The 27119-nt window shown below is 40.6% G+C and overlaps 1 protein-coding gene and 1 long non-coding RNA gene across 7 annotated transcripts in view; one reads left to right on the forward strand and one right to left on the reverse strand.

The window, feature by feature from the left end:
* Positions 1-20194, reverse strand: part of LOC110346594 (uncharacterized) — a 35582-nt gene extending 15388 nt beyond the window's left edge. For both annotated transcript variants that reach the window (XR_015449072.1, XR_015449071.1), the window contains exons 1-3: positions 19518-20194; positions 9205-9328; positions 7144-7357 (exon numbers count right to left, since the gene is read on the reverse strand). This is a non-coding gene — a long non-coding RNA (uncharacterized LOC110346594). The remainder of the gene's footprint in view (positions 1-7143; positions 7358-9204; positions 9329-19517) is intronic.
* Positions 20195-21076: 882 nt separating this feature from the next.
* Fbxw7 (F-box and WD repeat domain containing 7) overlaps positions 21077-27119 on the forward strand; it is a 194586-nt gene continuing 188543 nt past the window's right edge. For all 5 annotated transcript variants that reach the window (XM_021247862.2, XM_087205782.1, XM_087205781.1 and 2 more), the window contains exon 1: positions 21077-21387. The gene's annotated coding sequence lies outside the window, so the exon portion shown is untranslated. The remainder of the gene's footprint in view (positions 21388-27119) is intronic.

Below are 27119 nucleotides of genomic sequence, written 5' to 3' on the forward strand. Positions count from 1 at the left end.
TTTAGGGCAGAAATCAATGCAATGGAGACTAAGAGAACAATGCAAAAAATCAATGAAGCCAGGAGTTGGTTCTTCGAAAGAATAAACAAGACTGACAAACCCTTAGCCAATGTTATCAGAAAAAGGAAAGAAAAGGCCCAAACACATGCAATTAGGAATGAAAAGGATGAAATTACAACAGACCCAGCAGAAATCCAGAGGATCATGAATACCTACTTTGAGAACTTATATGTCAATAAAATGGAAAACACAGAAGAAATGGACAGATTCCTAGATACATATGAATTACCAAAGTTGAACAAAGAAGACCTAAAAATTCTAAATGACCCAATATCATTCAATGAAATTGAAAACATAATTAAAAACTTACCAACTAAGAAAAGCCCGGGTCCTGATGGCTTCACTGCTGAATTCTACAAGACATTTAGAGAGGAACTACTGCCACTACTGATTAAACTCTTCAATGAAATTGAAAGGGAACCAATACTTCCAAATTCATTCCTAGAAGCAAGCATCTCCTTGATCCCCAAAGCAGAGAAAGACCCAACTGAAAAAGAGAACTAGAGCCCAATCTCACTAATGAACATAGATGCAAAAATCCTTAATAAGATACTGCCAAATACAATGCAGAAGATCATCAAGAAGATCATATACTCTGACCAAGTGGGATTCATCCCAGGGATGCAGGGATGGTTCAACATATGCAAATCAAGAAATGTAATACATTACATCAATAGAGCCAAGGACAAAAAACATATGATCATCTCAACAGATGCAGAAAAAGCATTCAACAAAATCCAACATGCATTTATGAGAAAAATCCTACAAAAAATTGGAATAGACGGTTTCTACATCAATCTGATAAAAGCCATCTATAAAAAACCAACAGCCAATATCATAATAAATAGTCAAAAACTGAAATCCTTTACACTAAAATCAGGAACAAGACAAGGATGTCCACTATCACCACTCCTGTTCAATATAGATTTGGAAACATTAGCCACGGCAATTAGACAAGAGAAAGAAATAAAAGGAATAAAGATAGGAAATGAAGAAGTCAAATTATCATTATTTGCAGATGACATGATACTCTCTATAGAAGACCCTAAGAACTCCACCAAAAGTCTTCTAGACTTAATAACCAAATTCAGTGAAGTAGCTGGATAAAAGGTCAACACACAAAAATCAATACTTTTCTGTACACAGAAAAAACGAACTCACTGAGAGAGAAGTGGGGCAATCAATTTCTTTCACAATAGCGTTCAAAAAATCGAAATTCCTAGGAATCAACCTAACAAAAGAAGTCAAAGACCTCTTCTCTGAAAACTATAGCACTTTGTAAAGAGAGATTGAAGACGATATCAGAAAATGGAAAGACATTCCTTGCGCCTGGGTAGGAAGGATCAACATAGTGAAAATGGCCATACTTCCAAAACTGCTATATAGATTCAAAGCAATCCCAATTGAAATCCCAGCAGCATACTTCATGGACCTTGAGAAAACAATCCCAAATTTCATTCAGAACCAGAAGAGACTCAGAATAGCCAAAGCAATTCTAGGTAACAGAGACATGGCAGGGGACATCACAACCCCCAACTTGAAACTATACTACAAAGTTACTGTGATAAAAACAGCATGATATTGGCAAAAAGCAGACCTGAGGATCAGTGGAACAGATTAGATGATGCAGAAACAACTCCAGACACACTTAGCCACCTCATCTTTGACAAAGGAGCCAAACAGCCTCACTGGAGGAAAGATAGCCTCTTTAATAAATGGTTCTGGAAATATTGGGTTTCAACTTGCCAAAGAGTAAAACTTGAGCCATATCTCTCACCATGCACTCAACTAAAATAAAAATGGATTGAAGATCTAAATATTAAAACCAAAACGCTGAACTGGCTGGAACAGAGGTTAGGTAGAACTCTTGAAGACACTGGTGTAGGAAAAGATTTTATGAACAAAACCTCAGTTGCCCATGAACTAGCACAAATGATCAACAGGTGGGATCTCTTCTTACTAAAAAGCTTCTGCACAGCAAGAGAAACCACCAGCAGTGTGAAGAGACAACCCACAATGTAGGAAAAAATTTTCGCTAGCTGTCCCTCAGTCAAAGGTCTACTATCTAGAATATATAAAGAACTTTTAAAAATTAGACCTCCCAAATTTAAAGACCCAATCTGAAAATAGGCATCTGAAATGAACAGACATTTCTCAGACAAAGAAGTAGAAACAGCGAATAAATATATGAAAAATGTTCAACATCACTGATCATTCAAGAGATGCAAATGAAAACAATGCTGAGATTCCACCTCACCCCAGAAAGAATGGCTGCTATCAAGAAATCAACGAATAACAAATGCTGGCAGGGCTGTGGGAAAAGAGGAACACTGCTCCACTGCTGGTGGGAGTGTAGACTGATGCAACCACTGTGGAAATCAGTATGGAGATACCTCAAAGAACTAGGAGTAGAAGTCCCATTTGACCCAGCTATTCCCCTGCTGGGTATCTTCCCCAGAGAATTAAAAGAATCATACCACAGCAATATATGTGCACCCATGTTCATAGCAGCAGAGTTTGTATTAGCTAAAACTTGGAAACAGCCCAAATGCCCATCAACTGGAGAGTGGATAAAGAAAATGTGGGGTTTTTTAAAAAATAAAATGGAATACCACTCAGCCATATAAAAAAGAGAAATTAGAGACATTTATAGCTAAATTGATGGACATTGAGGTGATAGTCTTAAGTGAAGTAAATAGGACACACATGTAAATACCAGATAGTTTCTCTAGTGTGAGAAACTGAAAGTGTAAATAAGGATCAAAAGGCATAATAGATATTGTGAAATAGGAAGAAAAGGGGCAAAGGGGAGGGGGAAGTGGGAGGGGTAGAGGAAAGGAAAGAAGGGAATGGAATTAATATGAGAAAATGAAAAAGTGGAAACAAAGTTTTTGTAAATAGGGAGAGATGGAGGGGTTGAAGGGAGGACAGGGAACGGGGATAAAATAAGAACCAAGAGAGATTATGTAAAGGTGCAAATTTCCAATGATGAATGTCATTATATTGTATACCTAAAATGTACCAATTAAAGGATATACCAAAAAAAGGAAGAAAATAGACTACATAGGATGATATCATGATGTCCAAAGACATAATTCAAGCTCTGATTAATACACTACCACAAGAGAAACACTGAGGTATCCTACTTATCACGAATACTTTCATAGATTTCATTGAAAAGTCTTAGGCCTACAAAGGAGGGCTGTCACAATGGTTATTAAATCTCAAAGAATGTGAACGCTCACAAACAGACAATTCTTTTCATCCAGCCTGCAAAAAAGAAATCTATAACTGAAAGATAAGAAAATCTGGAAATAGGGCTATATGTAACATATTAAATTTTGTATCAAGATTGTTCATCTGTTCATGATAAAAAATAATTTCTACCCCAAGGATAAGAAGGAAGGGGCATTATGATTTAAATTATTTAGTATGATTACTATTGGTATGAAAAAAGAACATTTTAAGATGAGAAATATTTAAGATAATAGCTGCCTGTCCCTTGTGGTCTGTCTTCACATGTCACATGCAGCCTAAGGTCTTTGTCTTGAATACAATTCTCATTCTCTTATTTTATTGTATTTGTTGGATTTTTGAGACAGAGTCTTGCTATGTAGTTCAGGCTGGCCTCGAACTCAGGCAATCCTCCTGTCAGGCAATCCTCCTGTCGGGCCATCCTCCTGTCTCAGCCTCCTGAAAGCTGGTATCACAGGGATGCGTCACAATGCCCACCTTCATTTTCTTTCAATTTCTTTAAACTCAAGTCTGATATATATATCAGGACTCTTCAGTCCTTTGATGTCTTAATCACAGCTGATGTTTGCTTTGCATCTGTTAATGAGGGAATGCATGGAAAGAGTAGAAAATTGAGGTCAAATGACTGGTACTCGACCTGCCTGAGACAGATGCTACAGGCCTACAGGTTAAGTCCTTGCATTGAGTGTTTGTAAAAGAGCCAGTGGAGCTTTGGCTCAGGAAAAAAGCAAATAAAGATCCTACCTTTATTGAAAATTTTGATATTTTATCATCATTGTAGTATTGAATTTTGAAAACTTTTTATTTAAAATATTATATAAAATTAGAAAATGAAGTTGTCGAATTTTCATGATGAATATGATACCTCAGGCAAGATACATCTAACCAGGTGGGGAACGGTCTATGTCTGTACAGACATAACCACATTCAGTGAGTGAACCTTGATTGAACACTAGTTTGAAAATATTTGATTAGTGGGTCTTTGGCCACCCTTTAAACAGGTCTAGTTTGGTTGATATACTGATCGACTGAGATGGGCATCTTACTATGTTGCCTAGACCGACCCCCACCTTCTGGGCTCAAGCGACCTCCAGCCTCAGCCGCCCGAGTACCACGCCTGGCTACCTCCTTAAACTGCATCCCAAGGAGGGCCTCACTGTGTCCTCCTGGCCACTCCTGGAAAGAACACCCGGGACAGGATAAGCCACGGGCAAGGGCCTTGTGTGCTGGCAGGGGAGTAGGGGACAGTAGTCAGCGAGCGTGCAGAAGAAGCCCAGGAGGATGTGTAGGAGTTCTGCTGGTCAGAGATAGCCGAGAAGGAAGTCAGTGTGCAAGGGAGGCCTTTTTCCTTCTGCAGCAGAAAGAACAGCACGGGCAAGGGCATCAGCAGTGCAGCCTTGCAGTCTGCACAGGTATGCAGGCCGGTCGATCTGAGAGCAGGACGTGCAGTAGGCAGCACAGGAGAAAAAGCTGGAAGGACAGGCTTAGACCCTTTCATGCACAGCCTCTGTTTTCCTTCAGGAGCCAAGGGGAACCACTGAAAACCTTTCATCTTTTATCCTTTTGGTTTATAAAGTGCATTTTCAAATGTTCTCTTAAGCTATTTTCAAGTACTTTCAGGAAAGAAGTTTGATATTTAAAATGTATTACTATTGCTAGTGTTTAAGATCTGTGCCTCAGCCAAGCAAGGCGGTGCATGCCTGTAATCTCAGCACTCTGGGAGGCTGAGGCAGGAGGATCACAAGTTTAAGCCCAGCCTGGGCAAATTAGTAAGTTAGGGAGACCCTGTCTCAAATTTTAAAAAGGGAAGTTGGTAGTGGCTGGGGATATAGCTCAGTGCAAAGTCCTGGGTTCAATTTCCCAATGCCACAAAAAAAAGATCAGTATTTTTGACTTTATAAAATTAAAGCCACAATGAGATACCACTAAACCTGCAGATGAATGAGTAATATTAAAAAGAATTACCATATCAAGTGTTAGTGAGGGTATGAAATGTGACTATGATGCTGAATTGTCAGCTTGACTGGCGTGTGAGCCTAGAGAAGGAGTAAAGCACACTTCTGGGTGTGTCTGAGTGGACCACAGACACATGGCCTTGGAGACCACATTTGGTCCCTGGCCCCTACCTCTCTGGCTCTGTTCCCCTGCTCTGCTTTCTGGCTGCCATGCATTAAGCAGTTTTGCTCCTCCAAGCCCTTTTGCAAAGGTGTTTCTGCCTTGAAGCCAGCTGATTATGAACTGAACCCTCTGAAACTGTAAGCCAATAAACCTCACCTCCTTTTAGTTGTGTGTGTCAGGTATTTTGTCCCAGCAATGGGAAAGCTGACCAATACATAAAGTAACTGTAATGTTCACCTACTGCTAGTAAGAATGAACAGTGAAATGATGCTTTGCAAAACAGTTGAACCATTTTCTTAAAAAATTAAACATATACCTGCCAGATAACTCAGCCATTCAACTTTCAGATATTTACCCAAGAGAAATGGAAGCAAATATCCAAACAAAAAGTTGTCCACAAATATTCACAGTAGCTGTGTTAGTAATAGTCCGAAACTGGAAGCAACTTAAATATCCATCAACAGATGAATAGAGAAACAAATTGTGGTATATCCACACAATAGAACTCAGCAATGTAAAAGGACAAATTGTTGACATAAGTGGGGGAGAAAGTTCCTCAAAATAATTATGCTATGTGAAAGATGCTAGACGAAAAAAAGAGTTGTTTGATTTGTTCCCCTTTATGTTAGTGTTTAACCTATACCTCTATGGTTTGGAAGCTAGGTCTGAAGACTTGATTGCTTTTGGCAAGAAAATACATTCTTCATAGGTCATGCAGTGTACGTTATATTGCATCACAGGAGGAAGTAAATAGGCTCTTCACTGTGTGATGCTAAATTTGATCATTTGGTTAAGGGAGTAATTGTCAGATCTCTCCTTGATGCAGGCTTTTTTCCCTCTCCCTCTTGCAATTAGTGAGTAATCTGTAGGTTACACATCAGCCAGGAGTGAATGTTTTCTTTGCCTCCTTCTCCTGACAGTTTTAGCATCCACTAACAATCCTTGCCTAAACTGATTATTTCATTGGTTTTTTAAAATTCATTTTAAAATTCTTTCATTCTTCTCACTGACTTAGCTGTTTTCTTCTTAGTGAACAGAGACTAAAATGTTTTTATTTTTTGGATTTTTTTTTTTTTTTTAGCTTCTTGAGACAGGGTTTTGGTGTGTAGTTCAGGCTGGCCTTGAACTTGCTATTTATCCCAGGCTAGTCTTGAACTAGCAGTGATTCTCCTGTTCCAGCCTTCCAAGTGCTGGGACAACATGCATGTGCCTCCATGCCTGGCATACCAAAAGGCTTTTGAATGAAACAGCTTTCCATGTTGGATTCCCTTGATAAACCCACATTCACCCTTCATGTCTGCTCAATGCACCCCTGTTCCCCTCCTGCCCCTCTTTTCTGACTCCTAACCACAGAGGCTGTTTTCCAACCATATTGCACATCACTTTTGGGTCCATACCATGTTTAGGCATCATTCTAGGCATGGGAGTACAGCAGTGAATAAACTGGATGAAGTCCCTGAGTCTGAGTCAGAATATTCTGGAGCCTTTCCCTTTGCTAGGGGAAAGCAGACTCCAATTACCTGGAGACTGCAAAGGCCCCACCTAGGGTAGATGCCTTACAAGGTGATGCTTGTCTTTATTTCCCAGTTCTTTCTTCAATGCTTCTAGACCAATAATGAGAAGTCTCATGATGAATGAAGCAGGGAAATAGAGTTATGCGAAGGAAGGGTTTATTCACCAAAACCCAGGATGAACCTGGCATAGTCTCACCAGTAACAGAGAGATGTGCCTGGAGATGAACCTTAAGATTGCGGGATCAAGGAGGGCAGAACACAAGACTCCATGGGGTAGAGTATGTCAAAACAGGTGTAGTATCCAGTACTCAGGACTTAATATCTTTGCAGAATGCCTAGATCTGTGCCCAGCATGGTGGACAGGGCTCCTTGAAACTTGAAAATAATGATGAGGTGGAGATGCTGGATTTCTAGAAGAGAGAAGAAGGGAGTCAAAATTTCAAACAGGTTAGATAGAAGTAAGTATGCATTTAGTATGGAATACTAGAGAACCCTCCAGCTAACACTTCTTTGGTAGGGCCCAGAGTATGCTCCCCTTGTTAAAGTGATAAGGGATGCGCTAGAACATTCTGGGCAGCTCTAGACCAAGCCTGACTGTGGGAGATTCCCCAGTGTCAATGGGAGTAGCAAGGCTCTAGAGGCCAGGTTGGCAGCATTAGACCACCTGAGGCAATAGGGTACTGATATGGTTATAATGTGTCAGACTGAATAAATCCTAGGGGCCAAGGTGAGGCAGGGAAAGGTGAGCCCCAGTAGAGCACATCAATCATTGAGATTCTTCAAACATACACAAAGAAGGGGTGTGTGTGTGTGTGTGTGTGTGTGTGCATGCGCGCGTGCGCCTGTGTGTGGGGGTAAGCACAAAAGCAGAATAATGGCTACTTGTGGGAGGAAGAGGGAAGAGAGCGGGCATAAACAGAGATGTGTAAAGGGACTTCTGCGGTATCAGTAATAGCCTCTTTCTCGAGGCACCTATGAGCACATAGATGTTCATTTTATTTGTATTGTTATTTTCCAGGCCTGTAAGTTATAGTTTTTTGAATGTACATAATATTTAACAAAAATAACTTAAAGAAATAGGCCCTGACCATAATTTCTCATTGGTCGTGACTTAATAGATAATCGTGAAAGGAACATGGATTTGGGGCTTTGGCATCAAATAGATCCAAATTCAAGTCTCTTATTGGCTGAACAACTTAGGGCATTACTGAGTTTCTGAAAAGTCTCACCAGGGAAATGGAGTTGGCAATATCTATCCAGCAGGGTAGTAGTAAATAGTAAATGAGACAATTTACACAAATCTTCTAGTCAGTGCCTGGCAATATCACCGGCTTATGGAACAATAGTTACTATTCTATAACTTTGCCCAAGCCTCCCAGTTTCTCCCTTTTAGAAATTTTCCATCTTTTTCATTTGACTTCATTCGAATTATTTCCTGCATGCAAAACATTATGCAGGTGAGCTGTGCTTTAATTTCCTGTACATTTTGAGTTAATTTTCAAAATCTGACCCTTAATTATCTCATCTGACCCTTAGTTTCAATTCTTGGTTTCTAACAGTTTGGAACACGGAAGGAGATCAACATATGTCAGCAAATAAGTGAATGTACTAGGCAAGTGCTATGGGCTGAACTATCTTCCCCCAAATTCGTATGTTTAAATCTTAATGCCAGTAGCTCAGAATCTAACTGTATTTGAAGATAAGGTCTTAGAAGGAGTGATTACGTTGAAATGAGGCCATTAGGGTGGAGCTCTACCCCAATATGACTGATGCCTTTATGAAGAGGAAGTGACAGCAGGAATGCACACACAAAGAAAAACACAGGGTGAAGGCAGCCATCTGCAAGTGGGGAGAGGCCTCAGGAGAAACCCAACCTGCCAGCACCTTGATCTTGGACTTCCAGCCTCCAGGACTGCAAGAAAATAAACTTCTATTGTTTAAACCATCCCATCTGTGTGTTTGTTATGGCAGTCCTAGCAGACTAATACAGTAAGGCAACTGAAATTATGCCCAGTTTATAAACGTGGAAACTGAGGCTCAAGGGTTAAGACTTACACAGAGTCACATAAGCAGTAAATGGGCAGAGTTGGTGCTCAAATCGAGATGCCAAATTGTGGTTCTTTCCACTGCTGTCTGCTTCTCTTAAAGTTGTGCTACATGAAGGTGTATCAGTCGGTGCAAACTTAATTTTAAAATTAAATTCTTATTTTTATCAAAGAAATGTAAGTGTTTGTAAAGAAACACAAGAGTCACTTGCCTTCCCTTCTCATCTGGTGGCCTCCTTAGATGCAGCCACGCTGAGCTCTTGCATTTCCTCAGAGATAGCATGCGCATATGGATGGGTCATAGTCCTCCAGATCAGGACATCATCTATTAATTTCCTAGCATTAAAGATGAGCTTTTAATGATTTTAAAATACACACTTAACCCTCTCACTCCTTTTCTTTTAATATACTTGTATCGCCATCATTTATATGCTTTTTTCTTCAATATTGTCTTAGTTTTCTCGAGGTTAATTTTCTTTTCACTTTTGTATTAGATCCCCCCCCCCCCCAATATCGGGTGATCCTTAGCTATCCATTCACATTTAAGAGAAAGCCTGTTTTTTTTCCCCTTAATTTGCACAGAGGCAGCTGGTGACGGATTTCTGACATTTCTGCGGTTCCATGTCACAGATTGGTGTGCTATTGCTGGGCCCTGTTGCAGGAGTGTAGACCACAGCTTCATTTTCTCTAAGTCAGTTAGTTACTTTGTCCATCCACTTTTTATTCCCTAGAATTTCCTGACATCTGTGCTGTCATCACTTCTCTTGTTCTCTTTGCACCTTTTAAAAATTCCTCTGTTGTTACCTTAGGGAGTTTTGGGAGGAAGTAGAAGCACACAGATTTCTAACCAGGAGTCTACCTTTCTAATTTTGACTCCTGTTAAAGTTTTTTTATTAGTCAATAAATAGTGGTTAGTATCAGTTTAATGCAAATGAATAAAAACATCCCCAGGTAACGATTTTTGCAGTTACCTCTGTCAAAGTCTCTCTTATACTGAAAACCTCAGCTTGCATTAATAACATTAAGAGTAATATGATAGTTCACACCTAGGTGAACTAGGTCTGGTTTTGAGTTCCACCTGGGATGGGGTGCCAGATCCCGAGTGGGGCGTGGCCGGCTTCTGCATGGGGGATGAGCTGGGGGCAGGGAGGGGAGAAGACCTGTACAGAGGGGTGCCCTAGCACGGGAGGCCAGGCACCAGGCAAGCTGCAGAGGGCTTGCTCATAGAGTGATATTAGCACCAGTATTGCCACGTACACATGGAAATGTATTTGTGGGTGTGTGTTCCTGAGCTTGGCCCCTAGCTTGAGAGAATGTGAGAGCTGGGAACTCAAACTAACCTGCAGACCACTCAGACCCTAGCATTTAAATACCACTCACCACTGGAAAGGAATCCAGGCGCCTTGGTTGGGTGCCAGATTTGGCAAAAAAAAAAAAAAAAAAAAAAAAAAAAGGCAAAAAATAGCAGGCCAGTAATTATCGATGGGATGTACCTGTACCAAACATTCATTCATTATTCACCTGAAATTCAAACTGAACTGATGATCTGAGTTTTATTTGGCAATTCTACTTCTTGGAGAAATGACTGATTCTACTACTGGGGCAAGGAAAATACAAGATGAACTTGGAACATTTTGTTGTGCTAGAAAGAAAATATTCAAAAAATAATGGGACAAAGTGACATAGAAGCCAACTTAAAGGGGCTCCACTAGTCAGATATGGGACAATATAAGCATCAAAGTAAATAAATAATAATACTAACAGATCGTAATCCATTGGACAAAAGAGGAAACCATGAACCCATACTGATAAAAACAAAATAATAAAATGAATTTGGATGAATGGAATATTTATCTGGATTTAAAGTGTTTCCTCACAAAATACTTATTAATTCCTCCTGGAAAAAACAGCAACTTCATTTTGGAATTACTTTATTGTGAAGCCTGGCAGACCCCATTTTGACCGAGTGGTGAAAAATGAAAGTCCTCGATAATAGGGTGAATCACCTGAAATCGAGGGTCACAGTACGAACACAGTGCCATTTTGGTGGTGTTCCAGCACAAACACACTGAAGTTGTGAGGTGTCCGTGAAATAATTAGCTGTTATCTTCAAAAGTATTAATGTCATAAAGTAAAAGATTAAGGATATTTTTTCAGACAGGAGAATGCTAAAGAGATGTGACAATTAAATGTAGCATATTCAGAAGTGGGTCTCTTAGTTTTGCTCTAAGTGACATTACTGGAACAACTAATGAAATTTGACGGGGGTCTCAGGATTAGAAAGTGTGAATTATCAATATTAATTTCCTGATCCTGATGGTATTGTGATTATGTAGGAAAATATCCTATGTTCATCCTCTTAAGTATTTGGGGCTGATGGGTATCAGGTTAGCAACTCATTCCTAATGGTTCAAGATGAAGTTATTTGTATTGAATGTACAACTTTCCTGTAAGCTTCAGATTGTTCTAATATAAGTAAAAATAATGCTTACACTTGATTTTTAAAGGAAGCAATATTTAATCATTCTTACTCTACAGGGTTCTAAAAAGAGCTTCAAATGCCACAAATGAAATGTGTTTTGTGATTATCATGTAAGAGACTAAAAGACAACCATCTGAGGATTGCAAATTCACTTATTAAAAAATGCTCCTGAAATGAAATTTCTAATTTTTAAACCACAAGAAGTGCAAAAAGAGGCCTGTATTACTTATATCTATGTGCAAAGCATTGGAAGAAAACTGCTCTTTAGGACAAAAACCAAAGGTAGCTATTTTTGGGGCTTAGACCGTGGCATTTCATCTCTGAGGGAGATGATCCTTTTGTTTAAGGAAAAAAAAAATCTTCAAGCATATGTCAGAGATTGATAATTTTCTACCGCATATCTACTCTTCCTGCTTTTCTTTATTAACAGAATCCCAACCTTACTTTGGGCAACAATGCACAGCTAAAAGAACTCAGTCTTAGTTAGAGCTGGGCATGGCCTCAAGATACCACTCTATCAATGAGATCTAGACAGAAGTGTGATGAAAAGCAGGGACAGAAATCAATATGGGTGTGACTCTCGAAGATCAGCCTGTTTGCCACTTGTTAGGTAACAGGCTTGATAATAAAAGTCACCATGACATGGATCACAATAAGGATACCAAAGGAAGAGAAGCCTGGGCACCTGATGGCATTCTGAGCTGCTGCACCAGCCTTGGACTCCTTGGTTGCTGGCTTTTTATTAAGGGAAATATCTTTATGCCAGTTAGTTTTTTGTGATTTTTGTATCTCGGTATATTATTAACAAGTTAGATGCAAGTTTTAGGAGAGATGGAGATCCAGGAGAGTCAAATGCTTATTCAACAAAAGGAATCATGTGTTTAAGAAGACTGCTCTGGAGAGATATGAGGAGCATATGGGAGTAGTAAATATAGGGTGATCAGAAAAAGCTGTAATGATGGACACATACAGTAAGAAATTCTAAGGTTACAAGTGGCCAACAGTTTTAGGAAAATTATACCTGATATCATTAGTCAGCTTTCCTATTTCTGGGACAAACTACCTGAAACCCACAACTTAAAGGAGGAGAGTTTTCTTTTGGCTCACTGTTTCAGAGGTTTCAGTTGGTGGTTCGCTGGTTCCAAGGCAGAAACATCACAGTGGAAGAGCCTGGTGGAGCAAAGCTGCTCACTTCATGGTGGATGGGAAACAGCACAAGGAAAGAGCACCAGACAGAGAAGCACCCGCCAAAGGCCCCAGTGAGCCATGTCTTCCAACTGAGCCCTACCTCCTAACAGCGCATTCATCTATGAATGAGCATGCGAATGAGTACATCACCCCACAATTCGATCACCTCTCAGTGGTCTCATATTTCAGTCGAGTTGACATGATTCATCAGAATAGATGACTTTTTCCCCCAGTACCAATAAGTTACATTCCCAGCCCTTTTCAGTTTTTATTTGAGATAGGGTCTTGTTAAGTTGCCCAGGCTGGCCTCAAACTTGGTATCTTCCTGTCTCGGCTTTCTGAGTGATTAGGATTACAGGTCTGTGCCTCCATGCCTGGCTCTGATGTTGATTTTAAAGTTGCTTCCTGTGCTGTAAATTGGTTCTTACATTATATTAACCATTTTTAAACCTGTAAACCTAAACATCTTCTATGTAAAAGAGACTTCTGTTAATGAAATGAAAGAGTAGTAGAGTCCAGTTTTGGTCAAGGTTTTTAAATAGTTTGAGGATGCCATTCACTGTGTAGATGGCTGGTTTTGAATTTTTCACATGAATGTATTCATATAAGATGGTAGCCATGACTTTTGTTTTCTTTTCTCTAGGAGTTCTTTTATAGTTTGAATTGTAACTTACAACACGTGTTTACATAAAAATAGTATAACTAAAATGGGTAGCATTTTCATATCAGGTCACAAAAGCCCAGGTAACTCAACCTCACTAGACTAAAATACATAAGGACTTGATATTCTTTACAGTGTTTCTAAATTCAAACAATATTATATTAAAGTCAGCAACTTAACACAATGCAACTTTATAACTGACTGAGGTCAGGTAGCACTTCTTTAAGCAACAACAAAGGAATCTGATCTCTTCTGTCATGTGATCCACTATCTTCACATCCTTTGCTTCTAGCACTGTAGATGGGAGAAGTCACAAACTATTTCCTGGGGAGACTAGGATTAAGCCTGGAGTGACACACATTACTTTTACAGGCCAGACTAATCACATGGCCCTAAAACAAATGCAAGGGAGGATGGGAAACGTAGTTTTCCTATGTGGCCATGAAAAAGAGGAAGAAGGAATGTGGGGCCTTGTACCTACTTTGCAGGGTTTATTTGATGATTAAATTAAAGAAAAAAACACTGACAAATGTTATGTCCTTTCCTTCCTTTGGAATCAGCTAAAAACTGTACAGTAATGGTGGAGTAATGGCAGAAGTGGCAACAGTGGGTTGTGGTAGCACAAGCTCCCAGTGAAAGGAGACACTTAGAGGAAACTGGGTGCTGATTTTGGCAGAGCTCAGCTAAGGTTCTGGTGACCCAAAAGGTGGGTAGAGAACAAGAGAAGATAAAATTTATGTAGTTAGGAAGTGCTCTTGAAAGCAGCCTTAGAAAGTAAGAACAATTCAAGGAGAGGAGAAAGAGGTAATAAAGGGTTTGGCTGGAAGAAATATCAAAATCTTCATCTATCATGGTGGGGCAGAGGTTGAAGGAAGCAGTATCTAAGAAAATGCACAGGTTTCCTTCAACATAGTGAACACCGCTCAGTGACTTAGTGATTCTCCTCAAATAGTAAAGCTGTGTTAAGCTCTGTATCACAAGTGAATAAAAAACTACTGAAGGAAATTATCTTTCACTAAAAATACAAAATGCTTAGATTCGAAATATAATATTAAAAATTGAAGTGATACAATGTAAAGCAATTGTTTCTAAATACTATTGGAGGGTCCAGTTTTAGTTTCTCTAAAAATACTTAAATACAATTGAAGAATGCTGTGTGAACCTTAATGAGACCGAGGGTGGGGGCACAAACCATAAAAAGTATGGCTGGGAAAGGGAAATTTAAATATGAACTGGATTTTTTTTCCAGTATCAGGACTCAGACTCAGGACCTTTTGCTTGCCAGACAGGCGTGGCACCACTGAGATACATCCCTGACCCTTGAACTGAATTTAGATACAGACTTCTTAGATATAACTAATGGTTAGGGTTATGTACAAGTATATCCTTTTTTATTTAGAACTTTTTCCTGCTGAAGTACTTGGGAGACCTGGAGTGAAATATGATGCCTATGAGTTAGTTCAAACGATCCAGAAAAAGTATAGAAAGCAAACCCAGCAAAATGTTAACAATGACTGAATCTAGGTAGAAAGTGGATGAACATACATTGAATTACTATTTCAATATTTCTGTATTTTTAGAAAGTTGCCATAATAAAATTTTGAAACGAATTAAGTCTCTTTACATTAGTCTTTTTAGTCTATTTGCTTATCAAGAGAACAAAAGCAGTAACCCTTTTATCCAAAGAACATATCACCAGGTATGTAAGCCAAAATGTTTTCAGTGATAGGTTTGGGGTTAACAAAATAGGTACCAGACTGTAAGCTCCATGAAGCAAGGGACAAGACACAAGGTTTTTCCCTCACTATTGTATAGCCAGTATTTAGCCAAGTGCTAGGGAGCAGGTGACACATGTAATTTTGTTGATTGGGTGGTGAGGTCAATGTGAAAATCCTATGCTCTTACTTTAATTCTTTCATGCCGTATATATATGTATGTATATATATATATGATATATATATATATATATCACTGCCTTCTGAAAGTTAAAACATAAATAATATTTATATACCTGGTATTTGATAATTATTGTTAATTTAGAATTTTTTTTCTTTTTGGTACTAGGGATTGAACTCGGGACCTTGCACTTGCGAGGCAGGCAGCGACACCACTGACCTAAATCCCTGGCCCCAACTTAGATATTTTAAAGCTGTTGCTCCACCAAGTTATATCTAAGCCTACTTTAATAAGTTATTTTCTTTAAGCCTGTTTCACTATTTTATTTTAAAAATAATAGCTGGATTGTGTTACATATTTCATGGCTATTTATTATAAAAAAATCAAGTGGCCTGGGTCCTGGAGATTCCTCTGAAGCCTTAAGGTTCAATTATCAAAGTTTACTAGTAATTCAAAGTTATTTATTTTCTATTAAAATCAGTAGTGACCTATCACTCGCTTTCAGAATCTATCTTTTGCAAACTCAGATGATGAGCAAGGAAACAAGGGGAAATCCCACATGTGAAAGTTTTCTAGGTTGATTTGTTCAAAATGTCACTAAATTCTGATATCCAGCTGGGCACAGTGGCACATGCCTGTAGTCCAAGTTTCTAGGAAAGCTGAAGCAGGAAGATCTCGAGTCTAGGAGTTTGAAGCCAGCCTAGGCAAAACAGCAACTCTTTCACCAAAACACCCCCCCCCCGCCGCTATTCTTGCAACACATTTTAACAGCATTATGAAATGATTAGGGCTCTATCTCCAAATCCAAGGGCCTTTCTTGCAACATGACACTACTAACCATTGCTTTATTTTGTGAAACTTTTTGCAGATGCCAAGAAGTATGGCGATTCTTTGAACAGGCAAAGGGACCTAGTAACTGATTGTCTATGAGATGAAGGGGAGAGTGGAGAAACTTTGTTTAAAGCAAGTTTTTGTTTTAGCTTTATTGATATTAATCTTAAAATTTGTATTTCTGTTAATGTCAATCTTTAATCTGATCCTAAAGCTGTTAGGCTTAAAATAATTTATTCAACTGTAGAACAAGGTTCATCATGTGGAAGTGACCAATATTCTACAGATCTGGGAATTAATTTACCTTATTGCTGCAGAAGACCGAGTCAGTGCGATATAATGGCAAGTTTACTGTATTTGAAGATTTAGGGTGGAGTCTAGGCCTATTTACTTGCTTTCCTGACTCACTAAATTTTGCTGCGTCTCAGCTTCCTTCAGTTTTAAAATTTCACCAATACTATACAAAGAACTGAGATAAGAAAATAATAAACAATTAAATGTAGCCAGTTGGGAAAATTTGCCAGGCAATATATGTTGATGAGTAAAATTATTAAAAAATATATTTTAGTAGGAACTTTAGAGAAAAAGAAAAAGCCATTGTGACTTTTATAAAACCAATGAACTTGAGAAAAATATGTGTAGTTTCTTACAGTTTTCTAACAGAAAAATACAGAACAGAGACATCGGACAGTTATATAGATAGTTCCAAGTGAATAAAAATTGCCTTTATGTACTTTAGGGAAACCATACTACAACAAAAAACAAAAACGACCAATGTGTGGCTCAGTAATAGTTTAATAGGTGAAAGATGGTAATTTTGGAAGGTAAAGAATTTTAAAAAGTTTCACTGACCTACTTTTAAGAAGCAAAAGTATCACATTCATAAAAGCTAATTAGGTAAACCATAATTTTTTTTTTTAGTTTGGGAAGGATCTGCCTCAAATATAACTAATTTGGTTGCATTAGTTTACCTAAATTTTACTGCTCAAATGTGGACAAGAAAAACAAACTGGAAAACTGGGCACTTCAGAGATTAGGCATTAAATATTAATGCCACACTTAACAAGAGAGAAATCCAAATGTCAGCTGATGTACGAAAAGGTCCTCAACAGTGTCAGTGATTGGGGAAACGCGGGCTCAAACCACAAGGCAACACTATCCCACACCCACCAGGCTAGCAAAACTGAAAAGGGTTGACAATACCATGTTGCGAGGTGTGCACCAATGGGACTCATACACTGCTAGTGTGAGTGGATCACTTCGGAAAACAGTGTGATATTATTTATTCAAGTTTATACTATACACTCTCAAGTACAGAGTATACAGAAACTGATGTGGATGTGATGGAATGCATCTAGGAGGAATGAAGCATGTATAATAGCCCCAAACTGAATAACCCAGATGTCTATCAACTACAGAATGGCTAAACAAACTGTCACATATTACTACATTGGAACATTATAATATATAGCAATTAAAACGATCAAATTACAGTTATAGGAATAATGTGAACACTGTATGGATTAAAAGTGTTGAGGAAATCCAGGGAGCACAACATATTAAACACCAACTGTTTCATTTACATAAAGCTCAAAGAAAAGGACAAAATTAAACAACATATTGCTTAGGATACATGCCTGTGAAAAAACAAGAAAGTCAAAGAAACAATTACCACAAAGGTTAGCATGACTACCTCTGTGTAGAGTTTTTCTTCAGGGAGGTCACCAAGGGGCCCTGGGGTGCTGGCAATACTTCCTGCCTGGGTGACTGCTCACTTATATAATTACCCATTATATTATATAATTATTTTACACATTTAAAGTGTATTTCACAAAAATGCTAAAATTAATTGATATAGTAGAGGGAAAATTTGGCAGATAACAGTATATTGCAATCACTGACAGCAGAAACCACCCATGTGAGATAATGAAACACTGATTATTCACCAGAGCTCACTCTGAAGCATAGGTGTGAACCTTGTACAAATGTCCCTTTGTTATATTTCATTAACATAGTACACAGATCTTTATCATAAATTGATGGACCAAGGAGAGAAGTGTTACCTGAAACTTCAGTTTGTGGAGTTTTTGAATGGACTGTTTTCTCCTCCAGATTCATAGGCAACATAAGGAACTAAAAAGATGCAGAGCGAGTTGGAAAAGTATGAATTTCCTCCTTTCCAGAGGCCAGTTCCAGCTGTTTATAACCAACTGGGTGCTGAGTGGGTGGCTTCTGCTGGTAAACTAGTGCAGCTCAGAGCTGTCAAGTGCCACTCTGTCCCTCTGTACTAAGGTTCTACAGTGGCACCACTGACAAGGAAGCAGATGAAGCCTTTGAAAGCCCCTATGTGGCGACACACTCTCCTGGAGGTGACCTCGTGTGCTGCAGAGCGCTCCAGAGGTCGGATGGTTTTCATTCAAGCCCACAAAACTTAACCTATGAAGTGCTCAGCTTCACAGAATCTCAATTTGTGTTTAACTCTTAATTTCCACCACTCTCCTGCTGGAGGACTGGAAGAGGTGCAAAAGCAGAAAAGATTTTGTAGGTATGTGAGGCCATGGGTTGTCGATTTGATTCCGAGTGAAACTTAGTTGGCAAGAGAGAGCAGGTCATGTTAAGACCCTAAATTCAACGTTTAACCTGACCCTTGGAACTTTAGGGGAGGGCAGGAGGGCCAGGTGCAACTTTTATCTCTCCTTCTTTTGCAGGTCCTCTATCTTCCTTTCTCCTACCCACTTTTTCTGCAGCATTTTAATAATAATGAGTATTTACCCAACTGTTTACCCTTGTATTTACCCAATTGTTTCCTTGGTCTACTGTTTTGCATATGATGAAGTAGTGGCAGAAACCCTGGGTTCCCAAATTTGTCAGTAATACAGTTGCTTTACCTGCACTCCCCAAAAGGTGGAAAGGCTTGTAATACCCACTGCTGAAGTTTCCAGAGGAGGTAGGGTGTGCCAGGGTTCTGCGTCGTAATTGTGGCTTCTGCTTCGTTTCATCATTGCTGTTGCTTTAATCTCATTCTCACACTACTCAGCAGTAAAGTAAGTTAAAGACAGGTTGAGGCTTCTGCTCCTTTTATCTTAAAATTTCTTTCCCTAGAAAACTATACTTTAAGTTGCAGGAGTTTTTACCTGCATTTACTTCCGAGTATAACAACTATAGGATAAGCCACACAATCGTAGTAATGTTTATTTCACAAAGAAAATAATAGCCTTTGGGTTAGACATGAAACGCAAGCCAACATTTCTTGACGGCGGTGAGGGACAATGATGAACAACGCTTCGGACCGTGAGCACGAAGCATTAACAGTGAGGTACTACTGTTCTCCCTCATGAAAACCAGTGAAAAGTCCCGCCACCAACTCCCGGAAGGAAGGCTCCCTTTCAATCCTCCTTCCCCCTCCACAGCAACTCTCCTCCTTTTCCACTAGAGACTCAGCCTGTGACTCTGTACTCAAGCCTCACCCTGTTTCCTTTCACGGCTCGGGGGAGGGGACGGGTGCATTGCAATTCTCATCTTTCCAACGCGCTGCAGTTTACAAAGCGCTTGCGCTTTCATCCTCCGAAGAGTTCCGCGAGGGCCAAGCGAAAGAGGCATTCGTTCATTAAGCAAACCTTTGCTCGGCCCGACCGCAAGTCACCCCGCGCTAGGTCTCACCCCACGCCACGGGAAGGGCGGGGCGCTCGCTCCCCAGAGCAGGTGCAACGATCAGGCAGTAGCACAACTTCTCCATGAGTTGGCTTTTCCAGGGCCTGTCCGGGGCCACATGCCTCACCTTGGGGTGGTGCGCGCCCCAGCCCGGCCCCACCGCCTGGCTCCTTCTTGTTCCCAAAGGAGCAGTCGCTACCTGCCTCGGAGGAAACCGCTACAGAGCAAACTCTCTCTGCGGCCCTCGGGTCAGGGGTAAGATCAGGCGGCAGTTTAGGCTCAGCTGGGCTCCTCCCCTTCCTCTCTTCAGTTCTGACGCGGCCGTAGAGGCGGCAGCGGTGGCGGCAGCGGCAGCAGAGACTCCCGCAGCCCGAGGCGCACCCACCCGCTCGCGGATCCTCGACTTCCTCTTCCTTTCTAGCGTCATCGGCGCGCGCCACAGGCGCCCAGGGCGGGGTAGGGAGAGGGGGGGAAAAAGGCCAGCGGAGCCAGCCTGGGAGCGGAAAGAATAGGGAGGGGGAGAAGAGCGGTTGCTAGGCGACTTGCGTCATCAGCGGGCGCCGCTCTCCTCCCGCCCCTCTCTCTGGAGTGAGGCGAGAGCCCCGCACAGAGCGAGGGAGACAGCGAGCGGAGCTCCGGGCGCTGCCGCCACTGCTGCCTAGAGAGTGAGCGCGAGGGAGCATCCGAGGGACCCAGCTCCGGTGCCCTGGCCGCCGCCGAGACCTCAGCCACAACCTGGGCCAGCAGGAGCCGCGGCCGCCCCCCTCTTCCCCCCCTCACCTTCCCGGCCGGCGGCGGCTGCTGCACACGCCGGAGCCGGAGCCGGAGCTGGAGCCGGCGGCTGGGGGCAGGGAGGCGGCCACCGCGGGTCGGGACTGGTAGCTGCTTCGCGGTGAGAGGACGCTGAGGAGGGGCTGGAATTCCTGCCTCGTCCCGGGGCGTGGGGCGAAGGACCTCCAGGGTGTAGTAGGGAGGGGGGTCCCAGCCGCGGCGACACATGCGGGAGCCGGGAGCGGGGGCGGCGCCGAGCGGAGCCGGCCGGGTCCCCCGCCTCGCTGCCGCCGCCGCGGCCACCCGCCCGGGGCCGTAGCATCTGGCCCCGGAGTGTATGAGCCGGAGCCCTAAGACCAGCAGCCACCCCCCGCCCGGGGGGCCGGGGACCCCGATGTGAAGCGGCGGCGGGGAGTGCGGGACCGGCGCCGCCGTCGTTTCGTAACCTTCCCCCTCCCCTGAGCCCCTCAGGGGGTCTTCTCTCTCGGCCAGTCGCCGGCCCCCCGGCTCCTCGGCAGGACCCCGGGAGTCCTCAGAGCCCCCTCCCCTGCCCCAGCCCCCCAGGGCGGCGGGGCCGGGGGGGACCCGGGGGGCCGGCTGCTGCCTACGCCCAGAGGAAACTTTATAAAAACACGATCCGGAGTCTGCCGAACGTGACTCCCGGGACAAGTGGCCCTGGAAGGGCAGAAGCCACAGCCTGAAGAGACCTGGGAAGAGGAAAAGAGGAGGTGATCGGGGCCGCCGCCTCCTCTTGGCCGGCAGCGCGGAAGAGACCCGGGTGGCCTCCTGGCTGATCGACTGGAGCACTGCTTCTTCCTCGGTTACGCGGTTACGCGCCGGAGCCTTCCGCAGCTGCTGTCTCAGTCCGGAGGAGGAAGGGAACCAACCCACTTTCTCAGCGCCCTTCTCGAACGCGTGAGTGGCCTCAGGAGAGGGGATTGAGGGGTAGAAAGTGGGAGCACGCTGGTGCTTCAGTCTGGAATTTTGCAGTTTTCCAGGAGTGTCTGAGTATAGGTGAGAAGGTATATAGACGTTTGTGTCTTACAGGAGGCAGAAGGTGTTAGGTAGTGTTTTTGTAACCTTTTAGTTTGCAGGAGTAATGCAACTATGTAGTTTTCTCCTAGAGGCGTTCTAGCCAGGGTCCTACACCTCTCTGGCCAGGAATTGTCAGAGGAAAGTTAAGGAAGCCAGAATCTGTGTGTATGCCAAGAACGTCTCTGTAATGCACCTTTTTCTGGTACATCGGCAGAGATATAGCGCTACATACAGTTTTTGTTTCTGGGGAGCTCTCCTAAGGGTTCCCAAGTGGGAAACACTTACCATATAACCCCCTTCTTGCAGTCTTCAGTGAGAAAAAGACGGGTTTTCATTTTTATTACCAACTGTACGGGAGTACTGTAATACGTTTCAGTTGCTGCAGAAATTCTTGAGTTCTTGTGAATTACAGCTTACATGGGAGAGAGCTCTTACTGCATTAAACCATTTTATAAAAGTTGTTACATTTTCTTCAGCCGAATTTCTTTTTTTAGACTTTGCTTGTTTGTTCAATTTAGGAGGAAACTCTTGATACTGAATTTTTTCAAGAGTGACTTTTCCCCTTCTATTATTTTCAAGTTGAAGTTTGTAGAATCTGTGACTTATGTTTCGGCTGACTTTCTAGAGTGCCAGATGAGTCATGAGGTGCGTAAAATTAAAGTTTCATGGATTCATATGGTCTTTAAGGGTTAAACAGAGGTGGAATTTTGTGTAATAAGGCACCAGGCAGTACTAGAATAAGAATTCTGGCCCATCCAGAATGAACTGTGGGTTCTCTAAAACGCTAAAGATGCTTTGTAGGATTGAAGGTCACCTGGGGTTGTCTGTCTTGATTTCTCCATTCAGGAGAATGATTACATTTATTTAAAACTTTCTCAAACTTAACAGTAGTTTGTTTCTATACTTTTTCTCTTTTAAAGTAATGAGCTTTGCAAGCTTATTGGCTTCTGTATTATGTAGCAATTCATTTATTTACCTCAAACCTATCTGCATAAAGTTTCAGGACACATTCAGTTTGTGTTTTGAGAAATACTAGAACAGGCCTGAGTTTATCTTTTCCTAGTTTTATAGATTTTGATTATTCTTTCCCAACTCTTTCTGTTTGAGAATGTCTTCCATTTCTTTGAAAACTTAGCTTTACTCTGAAACTTCTGTACTGTGCTTGTCTTAAGATGCCTTGTTCTTGTGGTTTTATGAGATAACCTCAAATTCTATATATTTTAAATGGGGATTGACATGAAAATATTGAACAGTGGATGTAAGGTTAGATGTAGAATCAGAAACAAATAGTGTTGGATATATTACTTTATTTTGTGACCTTGAGGAAGTCATATATTCCATTTTTCACAGAGATGATGAGAAATCTAGTCTTGCATAGGTTTTTTTTGGGAGGAGAGGAATATAAATCAAGGAACTAGTTTGAGTGTAGATTGCCCTTGGTCAAAGTTGCTTACCAGCTTTGGTACTTACTTTCATTATAACTTGGTTAAAAATTGTGGTAATATGTTTTTGGTTATTTGGCTAAAAATGACAAAATATTGGAGGGTCCCTTGCTGCGGTGCTTTTACTGGCAAAGACAGTTAAATATGATTCTATTGAGAAGGGGTGTGCACCAATATTAATTGAAGATCATTATGTGCTGGATGCATTGTTTGTTATCTTACAGTTATGAATATATTTGTACACTTTTCATTAGGGAATTGTTGGTTTTGGACTACATAGAGCTAATTGGAATATCTGAGCCAAATCTGAGAAAGTCTGTTTCAGGAAGAGCAGCGCAAGTAGGGACAGTTTCAGACTTTTGGAATGGGGAATGCAAGGGATAGATATAATTAGATGTTAGCTTGATGGAAATGCCTTCAAACGGAGCTTGTTGGGTAGGGTTAGGGTCAGTTAGAGTTTGTGTAGATGGATGGTTACAGCCCAAGGAAGCAGTTGACGACTGTTCCTGAAAGGGTAATTTCAGATAATTAGGGAGAGATTACATTTTAGGGCAAAAGCATTATGCCTAGATCAGGATTTTGTTTTTCTAAGGAATCCACATTTTTACAGCTTGGCCATCAGAAGGATGAGTGGAAATAGAGATGCTTGCAGAATTTTAGTGTGGTAAGAGTTTCTCATAAGAATAATTCAGAGATGGGACAGTAGATTTTGTTTTGGACATTAAATTTTGGGTTCAGAGTGGGATACTGATACAATTTCCTGACAGTGATATGCTGACAATGTAGGGTTGCGTGTCCTTTTCAAAGTATTTGATGGAGAGTGAAGAGCTGAAAAATAGGTGCAGTATTTCTGTTTTGTGGGGAGGGGAATCTGTGTCAGTGAGTAAAGGCGTAGTTAAGAACAGAGAATGGATGAGATCTGCCCTAAAAGAGAAGATCACAAAGTGGATGAGCAAGCCTTGTAGTTGAAGAGGGAGAAGCAGCCCTCATACATGGCTATAAGTTTAGGACCCAGAACATATGACTGTATTATTTTTTAACAGCTATAGATTTTTAATACAGTACGTAGTCCCTGGAGATTCAGTTCAAAAGAGTATATAGGATTCCATTGTTAAGGAACTTACAAATAAAAGGGAATATGTTTCTCCAAATTTATATTTTTAAAGTTTTCCTTGCGTTATTATTATCTTAAGTTTGGTCTTAACTACAGCAGAATGAGGTTAAAAATAGCTGGCAGGGAAGGCTGCTTCCCTTGCTCACAGTTGGTGTGTGTCTTTGTGTCCCGTACAATGGAGGGGATATCCCTGTGTTGGCACAGCAGTGTTGAAAATATTTTAGTTTTAAAACTTTTTAATTGAAAAACAACTTGGCACTTAAAAGATTTATACATCTTTGTGGCTAGCATTTGGTGTTAACTTTAATAAAGGTTAAGGATTGTGAGTAGAAATACACAATCCTTAGTTTGACAGAAGTACCTTCCTGGTGCTTCTTTGGCTTCTTAGGCGAATGCTCTTGGCATAACCCTCTTGGAAAGGAGTATTTTGACAGGGAGATAGGACTAAGAAGAGTCTAGGGTAAAGGGTTAGGAGTTGGTTTATATTCTATTGGGGCCCTTCTTTCTTTCTTCTACAGTATTTCTTGTGCAAATGAAGTCATGTAGCTTCATGTGTTTAGATGAATTTAAAGGAAAGCTAAATTTAGGGTTAACATGATTTACTAGTACAGTAGGACTGGTGGGACTCCGTGATAGTAGGGAGTGGTAACTTCTGCGTGCCTTGCCTTGCAGCTTTGGGAGTAATATGATTAGAGAATTCTGCGTGTGTATTTGTGTGTGCCTCAGCACTAGATGACACCAAGACTTTAGAAAAGTCCTGTGGTACCTCTGACATCTCATTGTGTAGAGAGTGTTGGCCAGTTGATATTTTAGGTTTGTGGGTCACATTTTCTCTTGAAGTGTGAAAGCAGCCAAAGATGTACAGAAGCACATGTGTGACTGGGTTTTAATGTAATCTCATTCATAAAAGCAAGAGGGACATTGATTTGGCCTATAAGCTGTAGTTTACATACCGTGGGTATAAAGTAACTGTCAAATCCACCAGCTTAAAGTATGAGCTTCATTACACGACAGCGAAGAACTGGCTATTTTAGGTGGCCCTTTTAGATGAGATGTGCTCCTCCAGGCTGTCTTGTAATGGTTCTACAGAAAGCAGAGTCTACTCTTCACTATACTTTTGCCTTCAGAGCAATGGAAGCTGTGGATTGAGGAGCAGGGGTGATGCCATTTCTAGGGGGGCAGCTAAAAAGTATTCAAAGATGCCATCCTTGGCAATATAGGGATATGCTGGTTTTGTATCATGGCCCAAAGTGTCTGTGAAGAAGCTTATGGACTCTGAAAATAAATCGTAAAACATTTATTTTGAATGTATAGTTTAAAGTATTTGTGGTTGGTTTGAATTGGATAAAAAGAATCAAATTGTAAGAACATAAAGTTTCAATACTTCTACCTTTTAAAGACTTACTCTCTTGCAATGACTAGGACTTACTGACTTCACAATTATTTTTGTTTTGTTAATTTCAGTTATTAACAAACCATGTAAATCATTTAAGTGTGTATTTTAGACAGCTTTGCTATATACTTAAGGGTGAACGCATCTCAAATATTTTGTCCAGAAAGAATTCACTTTGTGCAATTTTTACATTACAGTTAATATCAGACTATTTGTTTCATATGTCAACAAATACCTGTATTGGTGGTGGTATATTTACCCTAGTTTCATAAATCTGATATCGAGTTCTCCTATTTATTGCAAGGGAGGAGACTGTTCTTGCAATTATGATCTCTTTTTAATTAGCTTTAAACATGCTTTTATCTAGTACAGTCATCCCATTCTATCTGTGGGAAATTGGTTCTAGGACCCCTGTGAATACCAAAAATGTCACTTCCATAAAATAAAGTAGTTTTTGCATATAACCTATACACATCCCCCCATATACTTTAAATCATCTTATAATTGCTTATAATGTGTAATACAATGTAAATGCTATGTAAGTAGTTGTTACTTGGCATAGTGTGGGGAATGAGGAGAAACAAACTCTGTACACTTTCAATCCAGTACATAGACACTTTTTTTCCTGAATATTTTCTATCCCTTGTTGGTTGGATTGTAGACACTGAGGGTCATCTGTATGTCTGTAGGTATAACTTCAATTTCTCTTCCCTTAAAAAATGTACATCTATCATCTGACAGTTTTTTAAAAGTAGGAAGATATTTATTGATAGGAAAGCTCCTGAGGGGCAGGAGGGGTCCCGAGTGGGCAGCCCTGACAATTGTGATATAGCTTTTTAGAGGATCACTGTAATGTTGCTTTCATGTTCATTTGGTGAGAATTGTTACTTTGTTCTTTAAAAATCTTCCTTTTTAATTTGTGTCTTTTCAAGTAATTTTATCATTTTCTCAAGCTTAAGGATGGGTTGCAACTTAGAAGACACAGGGTCTTCATCGCATATCTGCAAATATTCCAAAAGGAATGTTCTGTTTTCATGACTGTTGTGGCAGACAGGGAAAAAGATGGTGGTGTCATGAAATGCAAATTGAGTAAAGTTGCCTTCAAATAATAAACTCATGCTGTTAAATCTATTTTGAAGCTTTTCTTCCATGAAGCATGCTTTAATGTATTTTTAGATTTTTGCTACTTTCTGGTGATACTTCATTGATACTTTCTCATGATACCTTTCATATCGTGTTTAATTAATTTGAATGTATTTCCTAAATGTATGAAATTTCCTGAACAAATAGATATATTTTCTAGTAATTATATTTTTATACACAAATATATTCCTGTTATACTTTCAAAATTGTGAAATATTTGAGGGAACATTTACAATTACTGAATACTTAACCTGGATATTGGAATGAGAAACTAATGTATGACAAAATTTTCTAAAATGTTTCTTAAAAATTTTTGAGTGACACTTGATTTCTCTAAAATGGTTAGCTAATAGGGGAAAACATGAGGACCAGAATTTGTGTCTTATTATCCTGCCATGCATGTAATTGAAAAAGAAAAATAAACAACAATGCACAAGAGACGTTTTTGCCCAAGTATCTTATCTTTTGCTTTTCCCCATTAGACCTAAGGGCCAGCTGGTGGATAAGTCAGGTATTGTGC

Source organism: Heterocephalus glaber, unplaced genomic scaffold, assembly GCF_053883595.1.
Source record: "Heterocephalus glaber isolate CG9 unplaced genomic scaffold, H.glaber_assembly_v1.0 deba00000613, whole genome shotgun sequence".
Lineage (NCBI taxonomy): Eukaryota > Metazoa > Chordata > Mammalia > Rodentia > Bathyergidae > Heterocephalus > Heterocephalus glaber.